At 45.4% G+C, this 16,634-nt stretch overlaps 1 protein-coding gene across 1 annotated transcript in view; it reads left to right on the top strand.

Annotated features, from left to right (window-relative positions):
* The first annotated feature begins 1,514 nt into the window (after nt 1-1,514).
* The window catches only part of LOC124606371, a 363,147-nt gene continuing 348,027 nt past the window's right edge, over nt 1,515-16,634 (top strand). The window contains exon 1 of the mRNA XM_047138355.1: nt 1,515-1,599. The gene's annotated coding sequence lies outside the window, so the exon portion shown is untranslated. The remainder of the gene's footprint in view (nt 1,600-16,634) is intronic.

Genomic DNA, 16,634 nt, shown 5'->3' with positions numbered 1-16,634 from the left:
CCCCTTATTCCACCTCAGTTAACTATGTCGGCGACTGCTGCGCAAACAAGTTCTCCACGTACGCGTACACCACCATTACTCTACCACACAAACATAGAGGTTACACTCGTCTGGTGTGAGACGTTCCCTGGGGGGGTCCACCGGGGGCCGAACCGCACAATAACCCTGGGTTCGGTGTGGGGGGCCGGCCGTGGTGGCCGAGCGTTTCTAGGCGCTTCATCTGGAATCGCGCTACCGCCACGGTCGCAGGTTCGAATCCTGCCTAGGGGCTACACTCTTCTTCTGGGGGGGGGGGGGGGGGTTCACCGGGGGCCGAAACGCACAATAACCCTGGACTGCGGTAGTCGTCGTGGGGTTGTGGACCACTGCGGCTGCGGCGGGGACGGAGCCTCTCCGTCGTTTCTAGGTCCCCGGTTAACATACAATACATACAGTGCAATACGTTATAAATTGACTATAACGTAGAATCCGTCATATAGATGTTACTAAGCCATACACAGAGCAAAAATACACAGTTGTCCATGATAAGAACAACAGTGTAGACAAATTACAGACATGTAGATTTAAACTGTGAGAGAAGATGTGAAAGAAGGAGAGACAATGAACATGAAAAAACAGAAGTAATGAAGATGGTTCAAAAGAAAGTGGGCCTAGATTAATCAATAAATAAAAAAGAAAGAAGGATATATGGGAGAATGTGGGAGCATTTGCTTTACTTTTTGATGGATGTAAGTACTTCAGATTTGTCTTAAATGCAACACGGTAGTGAATAGTTCAGAGAGTGCAGAGTAGCTTGTTCCAAAGGCTGATAGTAGGCCAGAGGAGTGGTTGGAGAAAGTAATACGTCGAGAAGTCTGGAAGCAATCTTTACCCAGCAGTAGATGTCTGACGGTTGATGATGATGATGATGATGATGATGATAACGTCCTACAGCAATACTTATAAAGATTGCAGCCTTTTCTGGCGGATGTTTTGCGCAGAAATTTCTCAGATATCACGCAGGATGTGTATCAAGTGGCATCACATTTCACTATACATCGCTAAGCATCTCAGAACGTCAGATCACCTGATAGTTGCGTCTGGGCGGCTTGACGTCGAAATATCACGCCACTTTGACACATCCGGCGTGATACCCGGAGAATTTTTTCCTTCATTGTCAGTTATATCAAGCCACATTATTAACATTGCGTCTGTCTAGTTTTCCACGTGAGGTCTCGAACTATAGAAGCTAGAGAAACAAGTGACTTTTGCTTTCCATGTGGAGCAGCGATCTAAAAAAGAAAAAAAAAGTGCTGTGGATGCGGCCCCAGTGACAGCGCTGTGAAAGCACAGCTCGAAAGTGGCCGGCACTGGTAGTTCGCCGGTCGTCCGCCCGCAGCAGCACCGTCAACGGCAGTCTCCACGTGTCGCGGGCCAGTGCGCAGACGCGCGCCGGCGCAGCGGATGTTGTGGTTCCATTTGTTTACGTTAGTGTGGTGTCGTGATACACTGTGCAATGTTTGCGGTGTAGTGACTTGCGTGCCAGAATCTAGTGTAGCGGCAGTTTACGTGGGTGTGGCGCCTCGCGAGGTACCGGAGTGGAAGGGACCCCGCCTCAAGGTGAGCCAGCGCAGCGTCAGCTGACCGCCGCGCCAGCAGTTTCGCTCGCGTCATGTGCAAGCCGTTCTCAGCTGTGTTCTGTCTGGTTCCGGCGCGGGAGCAGACTGCGTCTTACGTCACTGTGCGCGCTGGCTGATGACAATGTGGCTAACAGCCCGGTGTTTTCGTTTTGTTGTCAGGCTGCTCTGCGTCTGGAATAACACTTTCGTTTTCGCGTAGTAAGTGTTTCATTTCTCTGATGTTTGAAAATGGCCGTAACGTGCCACACAGAACTGTTAGTGTCCCTGCAGTAGAGGAAACTAGCTTAGTCACTTGAAGATGTCCGGTGACGACGATACAGATGAAGTACACCTTGTCACCTAGCACCGCAAGAGTGAACGGGGAAAGTGACTGCTAAAAATATTTTCGCAGATAAGTGAGACAACTTGCTATTAACAGGAGTGACTTTTCCAACAGAGAACGCGGCACAGTTAAACAACTCATTGCGGTTGGACACAGTACCAAGAGGAGTGGGAATGTCTGCGCCAAATAAAACGTCAGGTCTAGTCACAGTGCGAGCGGTCGGTATACATTTTGTAGTGTGACATGTGTAATGTAGATGGCACCTGGATGTCTATGTTGTATTTTTTTTTTTTTAAAATGTTACATGTCGTTCGTATATTCTGTTTAGTAGTCATTTAGTTCTTGGAGATGTGAACTTAGTCTTGTTTACTAGATCTACATATTTATAGTGGAATGACGATCCAGTGATGGAGGAAACAATGGTTTGTATCATGTAGCATACTAAATCTATATATGTTTAACTGAGGTAGCGAAAGTCTTAAATATTTCGATGCTGCAGATCTGTTACGTTTACTGACATATTGTTGGTACTCACTTTATTTTAATGAAGGATGCAGGATTCGAACCTGCGACCGTAGCAGCCGCGTGGTTCCGGACTGAAGCGCCTAGAACCGCTCGACTACAGCGGCCGGCCGTTCTGTTAGTCTAGGTTAGGTGGGTTGTGAGTAATCGTAGTCAATGAATGAGTCATGACAATTTTTTTTTTTTACACAACTGCGCATTTCATAGTTACATATGCATCCTTCATGAAGGTGCCTGTTTTCCCACCGTTTTAAATCTGTTTGACACCGTCTATATTATTCCCGTCGAGGTCCCATTACTCTGTCGGTTTTTGCTTTAGTAATGTTTTCGTGATGTTAATGAGATTGTCCACTGGTTGTTTCTTGAGGCTCTTTCGTATCCCGTCTTTGTTAATGTTGCCATCGGACCGTTGGTGCATTGTTGCGTTATTTACTAATGCTCACAACCTATGTACATTTAGCAGGTGCTTACATGCCAGTTATCGATTAGTGGCTTTGAAAGGAACATTCAGACTGGTCTGTTTGTTCCCTGTGTTGTCTGTTATTCTGTGTAGCTGTATTTTTACTTCGATTTAAAAATATGCGTTCAGCACATGTCAATCAATGTCACTTCGCTGGGAGTTGATGTCGCTTTGTTTGACGTTCTCCATTCTCTTACAACAAGCTTCCTGTCGCTCTATAAACGACATTGCAGTCTTCTTAGCTGTAATTTTACGTAGTTTTGGGGCTGAACCGTAGTTACAATGTACCAGGCTCTTCCTTTGTGGGCTGCGTGCAGTTGGTAACTGGGTCGTAAGTGATGGAAAGTGACTGATTGCGTTTGTTTTGGATATAGAGAGAGGGAAGATAACTAGATATGTTGACAGACTGACCTATAGCGAAGCCAGAGGCCGAGGCTCGTCAAAAATGCGCAGACCTAGCAAACGAAATCACCCAAGCGTTGTAAAATGTAGTGACACACACCATTAAACACAATGATCTACTTCAGTCATTCATAAGACTGTTGATAGAAATAATACTCAACTTTTTTGTTAGTGAGACTGCATTTTCAATCATTCAGAAAGCATTTGAAGAGAGGAAATTGAAAATGTTCGAAGTGCCAAATCTTATATTTGTCAGGAGGAACAAAACACAATGTATGTCTTTGTACAGTATTTATTTGTACCGAAATAATTGAGAACCTATTTCGATACCACAGAATTATGTAGCTCAGGTCACTGCAAAAAATGAGACATACGGACCTTTGTTTCATACCCAATGGTCAGATGTTGCAAAACTTACTGTAAAGCTGCTGTGCTGTTGAAGAAGAAACGTCATCAACATGCCTGAGGAAGAAATGAACATTGTCAACAGATCTTTCAGTTTTGCAACTGATAAATCTGTCTCGTCTTTCAAATGAAGTACGGCATGGTACACATCAGGCATGGTCTTTGCTCTTTTGATATGTTTCCATCACTCTATTTCGAGTAAGGATTTTCAGCATCTACTTGAGATGGATGAATATGAGACACTTTGATCATACTGCCTTTGGGGGTTTTTCACTCTTGCAGTGGCCGCATTGTTGACGCAGCTCTTTAAAAGCAGTCAGCTGTGTCCCTTAAAATGGGAACTTAGCTTTAGCTGACAAACCGTCTTGTACAAATGTACTTCAACAATGGCCTTCGTTAACTTTCTTCGTTTCTTTGAAGTTGAAAAATCTCTGTCGCAGCTCAGAAAATTGTGACCACTCGAGAAAACTCGTGTGTTATCTCTTCATACCATCCCAGGCTAATGGAGGACACCTTGGTGAATGGTACCTGGAACTCCAGAAGGAAGGAGACTTGCCAAACAGGTAGTGCGCTATGCTCTAACACTTGTTTGGAAAACTTTTACCATGATTTGGCATCTGAATGAATTGTAGTGGCATGCAGTAGAGTACAGAGAATATAGTAGCACTGGAAATGAGTTTTGTGGCAAAAGTAGCACTTAGAACGTTTTCAGTTTCCAGTCTTCAATTGTAAATGGAAAAGGAATATTTCATACGTTTTGCAGCACTTTAACGTGACAGTTTCAGGTGGGGATGTTTCCAGCTATCGTTCATATAATGTTGGTAGAGCTCATCATTGAACTACTCCATTTACGAGTGCCAACCTCAGCTAGCAATTGCGTGATAGCTGTTACCATATGCTTCGTATACTGTCTACATCTACATCTACATCCATTCTCCGCAAGCACCTGACGGTGCGTGGCGGAGGGTACCTTGAGTACATCTATCGGTTCGCCCTTCTATTCCAGTTTCGTATTGAACAAGGAAAGAAAGATTGTCGGTATGCCTCCGTGTGGGCTCTAATCTCTCTGATTTTATCCTCATGGTCTCTTTGCGAGATATACGTAGGAGGGAGCAATATACTGCTTGACTCCTCGGTGAAGGTATGCTCTCGAAACTGCAACAAAAGCCTGTACCGAGCTACTGAGCGTCTCTCTTGCAGTCTTCCACTGTAGTTTATCTATCATCACCGTAACGCTTTCGCTATTGCTAAATGATCCTGTAACGAAGAGCGCTGCTCTCCGTAGGATCTTCTCTATCTCTTTATCAACCCTATCTGGTACGGATCCCACACTGGTGAGCAGTATTCAAGCAGTGGGCGAACAAGTATACTGTAACCTACTTCCTTTGTTTTCAGACTGCATTTCCTTAGGGTTCTTCCAATGAATCTCAGTCTGGCATCTGCTTTACCGACGATTACTTTTATGTGGTCATTCCATTTTAAATCACCCCTAATGCCTACTCCCAGATAATTTATGGAATTAACTGCTTCCAGATGCTGACCTGCTATATTGTAGCTAAATGATAAGGATCTTTCTTTCTATGTATTCACAGCACATTACACTTGTCTACATTGAGGTTCAAGTGCTATTCCCTGAACCATGCGTCAATTCGTTGCAGATTCTCCTGCATGTCAGTACAATTTTCCATTGTTACAACCTCTCGATATACTACAGCAACATCCACAAAAGGCCTCAGTGGACTGTAACAAGACGGTCCAGTCTTATAAATGTAACCACCCGTCAAAAGCCTGAATAACCATCTTTTTCAGCACGGACCGCAGCGAGACGTGCGGGAAGAGACTGAGACTAAGACAGACTGAGTGACGTGTTGTATTCTCCTGCTGGTAGGTGTCACCATGCGAGGAAAAACAAAATGTACGTAGAGGTGGCCATGGTCTCCAAGGGCAGATGCACATTTGTGGTGATTCATTGTGGCTTCCATAATGAGATCACCCAGGGAATGCCACGAGAACATTCCCCACAGCATACAGTTCCATCCTCTGACCTGCACCTTTCTGACGATTGTTGCAGGGTGTTTTGCTTTCGGACTTTTCACGCCATGCACGCTAACGGCCAACTGTCTGATGGAGCATACAAAGTTATTTCTCTGAAAACGCCACCTGTGGCCACTCAGTGGATGTCCAGTAGTGTACTGACATCCAAATTCCATCCTTTATTGGCGACGAACAGCTGTCAGCGTGTGTGCGTGAACCAGGCGTCTGTTGCAGAGGCCCAGTCACAGCAACTTTCGCTGAACGGTCGTTGAGGAGATACTGTTCATCTGGGCGGTCAGTTGCTCTGTAGTTGTACGTCTGTTCGCCTGCACACAGCTCCGCAGCCGTCGTCCACCCTGTAGTCTACGGCCTGTGTTGCACCACAGTTGCCTCGGCGCCAGTTGTGGATGACACCTTTTTTGCCAAGCACGGTATACTTTAACCATGGCAGAACCCTTGGCCCGAAAGCCAATGATTGTGCCCTTTTGGACGTCAGATAATTCGTTCCGTATCCGCATTGAGACAGCAGCTACCAGCTGGACAGTGCATGGAATCCCATCATCTCCACGATTTGCTCAAATCGAAGACGACAGAGTGCGTCGACGGCCGTGGCAAACAGCAACGCAGAGGGCGACTTGAGTTCCGCTATTTCCACCAGCGAGGGCACTGCCGGTGGGCTGTGTGGTTCAACTATCAAGTTTTCAACACATGCGCAGAATAGTTACAGTACGCTATATATTGCGGAACGGAGGACGTTTTCGCCAGTCTGCGACGGCTCACCTGAAGATGACTGGCAGGTGCCCAGTTGAAATATCGTGCGAAGTATTGAACGACGACCGGCTGCAAGCCCGAAATTTGTTTGAACAGCGACAAAACTGTTCGTCGCGTCCCTACCCACATCCTCTCACCCCACCCTGCCCGATACGTTTTATATACCCTCCACTGCCACTACTGGCACCTGCATTCTGTGGAAGGTAATTGCACATTGGTGTCGAACACAGGCAGTGGTGACATTTTTGGTACCGGACCGGATATACAGGGTGTTTATAAATGAATATCGGGGTTTTAACGCTTTATAATATTTATTATATTAAACTCACAGTTATAAATGGTATGTCAAATGAATGAGCAACTCAAACAGTTTTACCAAGAACCTCATAAATGTTCAATGTTAGCACCATTTGCCACACGGTACACATCGATTCTATAGCCCGATAAGTGTGTCTTCAGTGATTATAGCAACAGCTGCTTCAATCCGGTTTCTTAATTCAGGGAGGTCTGCTGGTAGCGGAGGGACGTACACATGATCCTTGATGAAGTCCCAAAGGAAAAAATCGCATGGCGTTAGGTCAGGTGAATGTGGAGACCATGCAAAGCAAGCCCTGTCATTCTGCCCCTTGCGGCCTATCCACCACTTGGGTACAGCGAAGTTCAACCAATCGCATACTTCGCTATGCCAGTGAGATGGCGCACCATCTTGCTGGAAAATGAAGTTCTCTGGCTCATCTTCTTCCAACTGGGGGAAGAGCCATTGCTCTAGTGTATTAAGGTAAGAAGTGTCAGTTACAGTAGGTTCACCGAAAAAGAAACGCCCGTAAACTTTCCACTGGGATATAGCACAAAAAAAGTCGATTTAGGGAAATCTTGTTGTATTTGTACCACCTCGTGAGGATTTTCTGAGCCCCAGATACGCACATATTAACATGTCCACTACGATGAAAGGTCGATTCATCACTGATGACAACATGATCCAGAAAATCTTCATCTTCATGAAACAATATTTCGTTTACAAACTTGGCACGTAATCCATGGTCTGCCGGCTTTGGAGCCTGTAATAACTTAAAATGGTAAGGATGTAGTTGTATGCGTTTTCTTAAAACTTTCCAAACAGTTGACATGGGAACTTGTAATTCACGACTAGCTTCCGGACTGATTTTTTTGGGTTACGAGTGAATGACTCTCTCACTCATTCAACAGTCTCTTCACAGACTCTTGGTCGTCCTGTGCTCTTCCCTTTACAAAGGCAGCTGGTATCTTCAAATTGATGATACCATCTACAAATGTTATTATCACTTGGAGGATCACAACTGAACTTCAGCCGGAACACACGTTGCACAGTAACTGCAGCTTCGGTCTTTGCAAACTACAAAACACAAAACATTTTCTGTTCACTATTCGCCATCTTCGCTACTACCGCTGTCTAGCGGATTGCGGCGGAAACATTGCGCGCTGCACATGCACACTGGTGCGAAACACAACTGTTTTAGATGTTCTTTCATTTGACATATCATTTATAACTTTAAGTTTAATGTAATAAATATTATAAAGCGTTAAAACCCCGATATTTATTTATAAACACCCCGTATTTCGCTTTCTTTAATGCTGAGCGTTGCTCATTGCTTTCTTATCTGATTGTGAAAGTGAAGTGAAGAGAGTAATTCTGGTGCACCTAGGGTTGCCATGTCTAAAAATAGAAAATCCGGACTCGGCGTTGTAGTTAATCGGAATTTTTTCGTGAAATAAAATGAAGAGTTATTTATTCTTTTGGGATGGTAAACGAAAAGATATTAAGTAACTTTGGTCATTTCTATTATCCTATCTCCTTATTCCTCCTTTTGCCGTTATACGTGTTGGTCGCGCTTAAGCCACTAGCTTGGATGGAGGTTAATGGTTTCTTTTATGTATGCGTTATCTACTTCATCGCTAAAAAGCCTAACAAAAGTCGGATAGACCAGACTTGTATATAACTGGACGGGTACGACCGTAAAAATCCGGCCACTTAGCAACGCTAATTACAACACTCAGAACACCAGAAGGTATCAGTAGTCCGCATGGCCTCACGTCAATGTTAGAGGGCAGGGAGGCTCCTTCCTCTGCACCACTCCCCTCCCACCCCTCCCCAGCCCTTCCCACTCCACTACTCCCCACCTCACCCCTCCTTTCCCCTCGGCCAGACCAAGTTCTCGTTTGTTTACGCTCGTTACAGTGTGCTCCCTGTAACAACACACACAAGAGCTGCGGGCTTTGTTTTTAAATGGTAATCAATATCCCTGTATGCTCTCACGACCTTCGCATCAGGGGTTCTGCCTAAACTCTGCCAGAACAGCGGTTTTCTAATAACTTCAAGTGCATCCTTTTCGTCTGCCAAAATGATGTGTTATCCCAAAACAACCTCCTCCAGTTTGCTCATGGCTGCTATGAGGAAGGATTTCCTGTACATGACACAGTCCATCTCGCAATGCTTGTTTAGCTAATAGCTCTTTATTGCAGATGAAGAACAGCCAGTCAAAGAATTTAAAAATCTAAATACACCGTGAAAATTGTTACATACAAACACCGCAGCTTTTAGCAAATTACCCCATTTGCTAATGATGTGGGAAGGTTGTATGTAGTTTCGTATTCTGTCAGGAGCTTTTAATCGGGTTTTCTTAACGCTTGATACAGTCTCGTTCACAAACGTTGTCTTGATACGGAAAAGTGAAGCTCACTATTCACTTACGTTAGTAACTGATGTATAGGGTGATTGTAATTATAGTCCCAATTTCAGGACGCTGTAAAAAAGGAACCCTTGCTCAGGATGACGTCAAAACTGAATGGAATATTTTCGAAGAAGGGGGTAACGTTATGGAAACAAAAAAATTAACGAAAATTTTAGCACTAGATGCTGTAATCGGCAGAATATGCAAAATAAAAGACGCGAGTACACGACTGTTCCTCACTTTTCGTGTCAGACACTCGCCATGATTGTTTCAATGCAAGATCGCCTGCTGCTGGCAAAGCGCTTTTACAAGAACTGTGACTGTGCGTCAGTAGTTCTTCAGAATTTCCGGACACTCAAGGATATATAAAAAAAAAAAAAAAAAAAAAAAAAAAACGCGTTGATCCGATATCTGCCAAGGGTCTGGATAGAACAATTACCCAATTCGAAAGAACAGGTTCTTTTGAAGCGCAGTGCGTAAGACGGAGGAAACCAGCTAATCCGATACCAGTAGCAGATGTGACTTCACCATTGCAGGAGGAATCGAGCGGTGGCGTGCAATCATGCAGTGCGAATTACCTGAACTTTGGACATGCCTTTCAGCACGGACCACGTAATTCTACGAATCATCCTGCATTGCTATCAATATAAAATCACCCATGTCCAGGAGTCGAGTCATGCTGACCTGCCCGTGAAACAAACGCTTGCTCTAGAATTTCTTGCTCGTATGGAAGCGGGCAATGAATGACCATGCGACATTCTGTGGAAGGATGAAGCCCATTTCTATCTTCAAGGACGCGTCAGTGCACAGAGTTGTAGAATGTAAGCAACGGAAAATCAGCTCGCTCATCAACTTGTACAGTTTCATTCTGCAAAGGTAACTGGATGGTACGGGTTGACGGCATCGTTTATCGTAGGGCCATATTTTTGCGATCTGATGGGACCTTCGGGTCCCGTTACCTGTGCCGTCCCTGGTAAACGCCGTGAGAGTCTTCTGCGCAACATATTCTGAACGTGACTCCCGAGACCATCCCACCCCCCCGCCCCTTTTTTGGCAGAAAATTACAGCATACTGAACATGTGAACATGTCTTGCGTCCGTCTCATGACAATCAAAAACCGATTTCATTGTTGCTTTTTATGCGGTTTTTGACCTCATAATAATTAAAAACTGATTTTTTCCCCTCCAATGTGGTGCTGAATGGTCTTTCCTAACTAAAAGTTCCACGACTGTTGAATGCCAAATTTTTGCGGTCACGCGCATTACACAGCACGGTTGATTTAATGAGCAACGCACACCATAGCCATCACACAGCGGTTCATCTGTCAGTTGTAGCCTAACCCAGCATCGCCTAGTCGTAAAATTTTCTTGAAATGTTTCCGTTTCCATAACGTTTCTCCCTTCTTGGATAATATTCCGTTCAAATTTGACATGATTCTGAGTAGCGGTTCTTTTGTTACAGCGTTTTAAAACTGGAATTTTAGTCATCATCACCCTCTAATTTGAATGTGGTTTCAGAAACAAAGCAGTGTGTATAATCGCCGCCAAAGCGACAGCGTACAAGCGGTACTGTCGAACCGAAGTGTAAATGACACTGCAGTTACTGTAGGTAAACATTCGTAAGAGACAATCTTCCTCCTTTGGACCACAGTGCTTCCATGGTAGATGGTACACCCCTGCCATCCCCCGAACTTCGAACTGTTGTGGGGGACCTGCAGTTTAATGCAGACCGCCAACCATGGTGCAGTTTGGTACTTTCACACTAACAGATCACTGACCAAATTACCTTGCATCTACAAAAGCTTCTCCGTGAAGTCTTAGGTAGCTTCTTGTATAGGCTTGGAACTGATGCTCCACACATTTTTAAACAAATAAATCAGGCAATGCAATATATCATTTACTACTTCAGTGGCTCGTAAAATGCTACACAAAGACCTGTAAAGTTGTCAGTGGCTGATGTAAAACAATTTTAGTCTATAGTCTTCCGTGTAGTACAGATTCAGAACCAGAGGATGTAGCGGTTACGTAAAATTCGACGAATAGTAGTATTACTGGCCACTAGTATCCCACACTTACACATTCTATCTTTTCCTTTTTATCCCGTCTAGCACTGGATCCGATTCTTCACATTTCAAGTTTCATTTTATTATTTAACTTGGTGGCTGGATGCGCTTCCTGACTCCACACTCGTCAAGGTAACCTAGGGTAGAAAAGTCGTATTTGCCGTCTGTCTGTGAATTGTGTAGTCCTTGTTCTATGTGTTACTTTAACTGTCAGCTTACGATATTCCCTCAGGCGGAAGTTGGGGACCAGCCTAGCACTTCGTAAACGAGATGGCGAAACCCGCACAAACACCCCACTTACGTTGGTCGGTGTGCCAGACCCCGTTCGTTAATCCGCCGCGTGAATTCGACCCGGCTGTGGCCCACCTTCCTGTCTAGCAATCTATCACGCTGCGCGCTGCGGAGTACAAACAGGTAATATGAATGAAATCAATATATTATTAGCATGTAGTAAGAGACTGTAGCGAAAACAGAACTTTCAAAAATTTACCTGTAATGATGTAAGTGCAAGAAACAATTATGTCTTCTCCGACCTTCTATTATGCCCACCAAATGTTCTGTCTATAAAATTTCAGTTTCTCGGCCAGTGTAGTAGCTGTTTACAAAGCTTTCCCCAGCGTTCTGCTGCTCGATAACCCTAAGAATCAGTGTACTATCGCCGCCTGACACGAAGACTAAAAGTATTCCCAGCCGAATTAATATCGAGTACACAGACACTGAGTAGACATGGAGTACTATGGAGGGAAATGTGCAGTATCTGGGTCCTGCTGCGGGTCATTTCTGTTATTTGTAAATGAGAAATATGTATTGTGGATCTTCTGTAATATTAATGTCTTTACGAGGGTGGGTCAAATGAAAACCTTAAATATTTTTATAAATATTATTTATTGTGCAGAAGTGTTACAAAGCTGTATCATTTTTCAACATAATCTCCCCCACGCTCAATGCAAGTCCTCCAGCGGTTACAAAGTGCATAAATTCCTTTAGAAAAAAATTCTTTTGGTAGTCCGCACAACCACTCATGCACCGCGTGGCGTACCTCTTCATCAGAACGGAACTTCTTTCCTCCCATTGCGTCTTTGATGGTCCTAACATATGGAAATCACTTGGGGCAAGGTCTGGTGAGAATGGTGGATGAGGAAGACACTCAAAATGCAGGTATGTGATTGTTGCAACTGTTTACGGGTATTGCGGGGCTTTGAATTGTCACGTTGCAAAAGGACACCTGCTGACAGCATTCGACGTCGCTTTGATTTGATTGCCGGCCGCAGATGATTTTTTAGAAGATCTGTGTATGATGCACTGGTGACAGTGGACCCCCTAGGCGTGTAATGCTCCAAAATGACACCTTTTTCGTCCCAAAAGAGAGTCAGCATGCTGATGGTTCTATTCGAAATTTCTTTGGTTTTGGTGATGAGGAATGGCGCCATTCCTTCCTCGATCTCTTCGTTTCCGGTTGGTGAAAGTGAACCCAGGTTTCGTCCCCGGTAACGATTCTTACATGGAAGCCATCACCTTCTCGTTCAAAGCGCCGAAGAAATTCTTCACAAGCATCAACACGTCGTTCTCTCGTTTCAGGAGTCAGCTGCCGTGGCACCAATCTTGGAGACACTTTGTGAAACTGGAGCACATCATGCATATTGTGGTGTGCTGACCCATGACTAGTCTGTAAACATGCTGCAGTGTCATTCAGTGTCACTCGGCGGTTTTCCTTCACTATGGCTTCAACTGCTGCAATGTTCTGTGGAGTCACAACTCGTTGTGCCTGACCTGGACGAGGAGCATCTTCCACTGAAGTCACACCATTTGCGAACTTCCTACTCCATTCATAGACTTGCTGCTGTGACAAACATGCATCACCATACTGAATCTTCATTCGTCGATGAATTTCAATAGGTTTGAAACCTTCACTACGCAAAAACCGAATAACAGAACGCTGTTCTTCCCTGGTGCAAGTCGCAAATAGGGCGCCCATATTTATACTTATACTGCGACGGTACGTGTGCATCTGCACTATGCTGCCACCTACAGGTCGTTCTGCAGGCTGTTTGTAGCACGCATACCAACTTACAGAATAACGGCGCGAAATTTCGATTTGTTATTACAAATTAAAGGTTTTCATTTGACTCACCGTCGTATTTAACCTGTTTTTTTAGCTTACAAGGCCATCATCAAACTACAGTGTTGCAGCCTGAAGCCGGCCGTTGTAGCCGAGCGGTTCTAGGCGCTTCAGTCCGGAACCGCGCGACTGCTACGGTCGCATGTTCGAATCCTGCCTCGGGGATGGATGTGTGTAATGTCCTTAGGTTAGTTAGGTTTAAGTAGTTCTAAGTTCTAGGGGACTGGTGACCTCAGATGTTAAGTCCCATAGTGCTCAGAGCCATTTTTTGCAGCCTGAAAACCTGTTAACGAAGTAAATTAATTACAAAATTCACAATAGATGCTTCTCATTTATGATTAAGGAGCCGTTCTACCAAGCAGTAAAGAAGGAATCAGTTCACCATTTCCCTTAGTTACGTCTTATATTTCCCAAACCATAATACTTTGACCACAGAAGAGAACGTGTTCGACAGTGCTGGACGTAACCTCATATGGCAGGAGACGGTAACACGTAATGCTCCCAGGGACCTTGTCGATCATGATGGTTCTGCTGGTCCAGAACTTGGGTGTGGGCAGGCAAAATGTTACATGGGCGTACTGAACTTCAGACATTTGAACACGGCACACTCACCGATCAACTTTATTGTGACGCCGCACTCCTTCCCCCCCGTGCGTCTTCTCGGGGATGCATTCGGCTTTCACTTCACTTTTATGGACGGCAGATCGCCACCGCATCAAACAGTGCAGGTGGAGGAGCTCTCTGAACTAGAGGATATTTTGTGAATGGGCTCTTTTGTCCGCCCCCCCCCCCCCCCCCCGACTTACTCTACTGGCCATTAAAATTGCTACACCACGAAGATGACGTGCTACAGACGCGAAATTTGACCGACAGGAAGAAGATGCTGTGATATGCAAATGATTAGCTTTTCGGAGCATTCACACGAGGTTGGCGCCGGTGGCGACACCTACAACGTGCTGACATGAAGAAAGTTTCCAACCGATTTCTCATACACAAACAGCAGTTGACCGGCGTTGCCTGGTGAAACGTTGTTGTGATGCCTCGTGTAAGGAGGAGAAATGCGTACCATCACGTTTCCGACTGATAAAGGTCGGATTGTAGCCTATCGCGAGTGCGGTTTATCGTATCGCGACACTGCTGCTCGCGTTGGTCGAGATATAATGACTGTTAGCAGAATATGGAATCGGTGGGTTCAGGAGGGTAATTCGGAACGCCGTGCTAGATCCCAACGGCCTCGTATCACTAGCAGTCGAGATGACAGGCATCTTATCCGCATGGCTGTAACGGATCGTGCAGCCACGTCTCGGTCCCTGAGTCAACAGATGTGGACGTTTTCAAGACAACAACCATCTGCACGAACAGTTCCACGACGTTTGCAGCGGCATGGACTATCAGCTCGGAGACCATCGCTGCGGTTCCCCATGACGCTGCATCACAGACAGGAGCGCCTGTGACGGTGTACTCAACGACAAACCTGGGTGCACGAATGGCAAAACGTCATTTTTTCGGATGAACTCAGGTTCTGTTTACAGCATCACGTTGGTCGCATCCGTGTTTGGCGACATCGCGGTGAACGCATATTGGAAGCGTGTATTCGTCATCGCCATACTGACGTATCACCCAGCGTGATGGTATGGGGTGCCATTGGTTACACGTCTCGGTCACCTCTTGTTCGCATTGATGGCACTTTGAACAGTGGGCGTTACATTTCAGATGTGTTACGACCCGTGGCTCTACCCTTCATTCGATCCCTGCGAAACCCTACATTTCAGCAGGATAATGCACGACCGCATGTGGCAGGTCCTGTACGGACCTTTCTGGATACAGAAAATGTTCAACTGCTGCCCTGGCCAGCACATTCTCCAGATCTCTCACCAATTGAAAACGTCTGGTCAATGGTGGCCGAGCAACTGGCTCGTCATAATACGCCAGTCACTACTCTTGATGAACTGTGGTATCGTGTTGAAGCTGCATGGGCAGCTGTACATGTACACGCCATCCAAGCTCTGTTTGACTCAATGCCCAGGTGTATCAAGGGCTTTATTACGGACAGAGGTGGTTGTTCTGGGTACTGATTTCTCAGGATCTATGCACCCAAATTGCGTGAAAATGTAATCACATGTCAGTTCTAGTATAATATATTTGTCCAATGAACACCCGTTTATCATCTGCATTTCTTCTTGGTGGAGCAATTTTAATGGCCAGTAGTGTGTGTGACGCATTGGGGAGACGTTTTGCAGCACGTCCATAACCACCAACAACCATCCAGCAGTTTTCAACCGCTCTCATGGAGGAATGGAACGTCCGGCCAGAAGAACTGCTTGCCACCTTGTGGCCAGCATGGAAGGACGTTTCGAAGCACTGCCATCCATTGTTATCAGGCATCGTATTAAGAACCACGTCCAGTCTTTTTCAATGTGTAAGCGACAATTATAAATCGCGGTCACTTCAGTGTAATTATTGTCTTTGGGTGAAAGTATCATTTCTGTTCGTCTCATTGCGTATTTCTTTGTTACCTGCTGCAGTTCTTCTTATTTACGGTTTCATCGAGCTTGGCAGCGACACATCATGCGAAAGTTTCTTTTGCCCTGGAGTTTTGTGCACCACTGTACTCTCTGCGATTCGCAGTATGGTAGCTGTGTTCACAACTAACCAGTGATAGCACTACACGCCTTGCTAGAATACCAGTGCCCGAAACAGCTTTGTACCCTCGAAGACAGTACGTGGCGTTATACACGTTAGCCTCTTTTCTTCATACCTAAGCCTAACGTCCGACCGAAGCAGACGTTAGCTGCCTTACTAAGTACAATCGGCGCTTGCTGACCCTGAGAATGGTCACGTTCTGTATGACGAACTGGCCGAGTTACGTCACGTTACGCGCGCGAAGTGCAGTCTGCTGTGCACGCGCGACTTCCTCTTACGAATGCCTACGATTCCGTCGCAGTCAACAGGTGTTGGCCAGGCGCACATTATGTCGCCGATACAGTAGCGGAGTGGAGGAAAAACTACGAGACGTAGTGTGACCGCGCAGTGAGACGACAGTTTCTTTAGGCAGTAAAGGTCAAAGCGGACACAAGTTAGGCTCCTATTGCAGGTGGCATGCCCTTGCCTTCCTCCCCATTTTTCAGCTTAACAAGCCTTGCCAGAGGTGAGAGATAAAAATTATAGTACTGTTGGGGGATCGAATCCAAGACCTTTAGATCCGTCCTG

Source organism: Schistocerca americana, chromosome 3 (genome assembly GCF_021461395.2).
Source record: "Schistocerca americana isolate TAMUIC-IGC-003095 chromosome 3, iqSchAmer2.1, whole genome shotgun sequence".
NCBI classification, from domain to species: Eukaryota; Metazoa; Arthropoda; class Insecta; order Orthoptera; family Acrididae; genus Schistocerca; species Schistocerca americana.
This window is presented reverse-complemented; position numbering and strand designations above follow the sequence as displayed.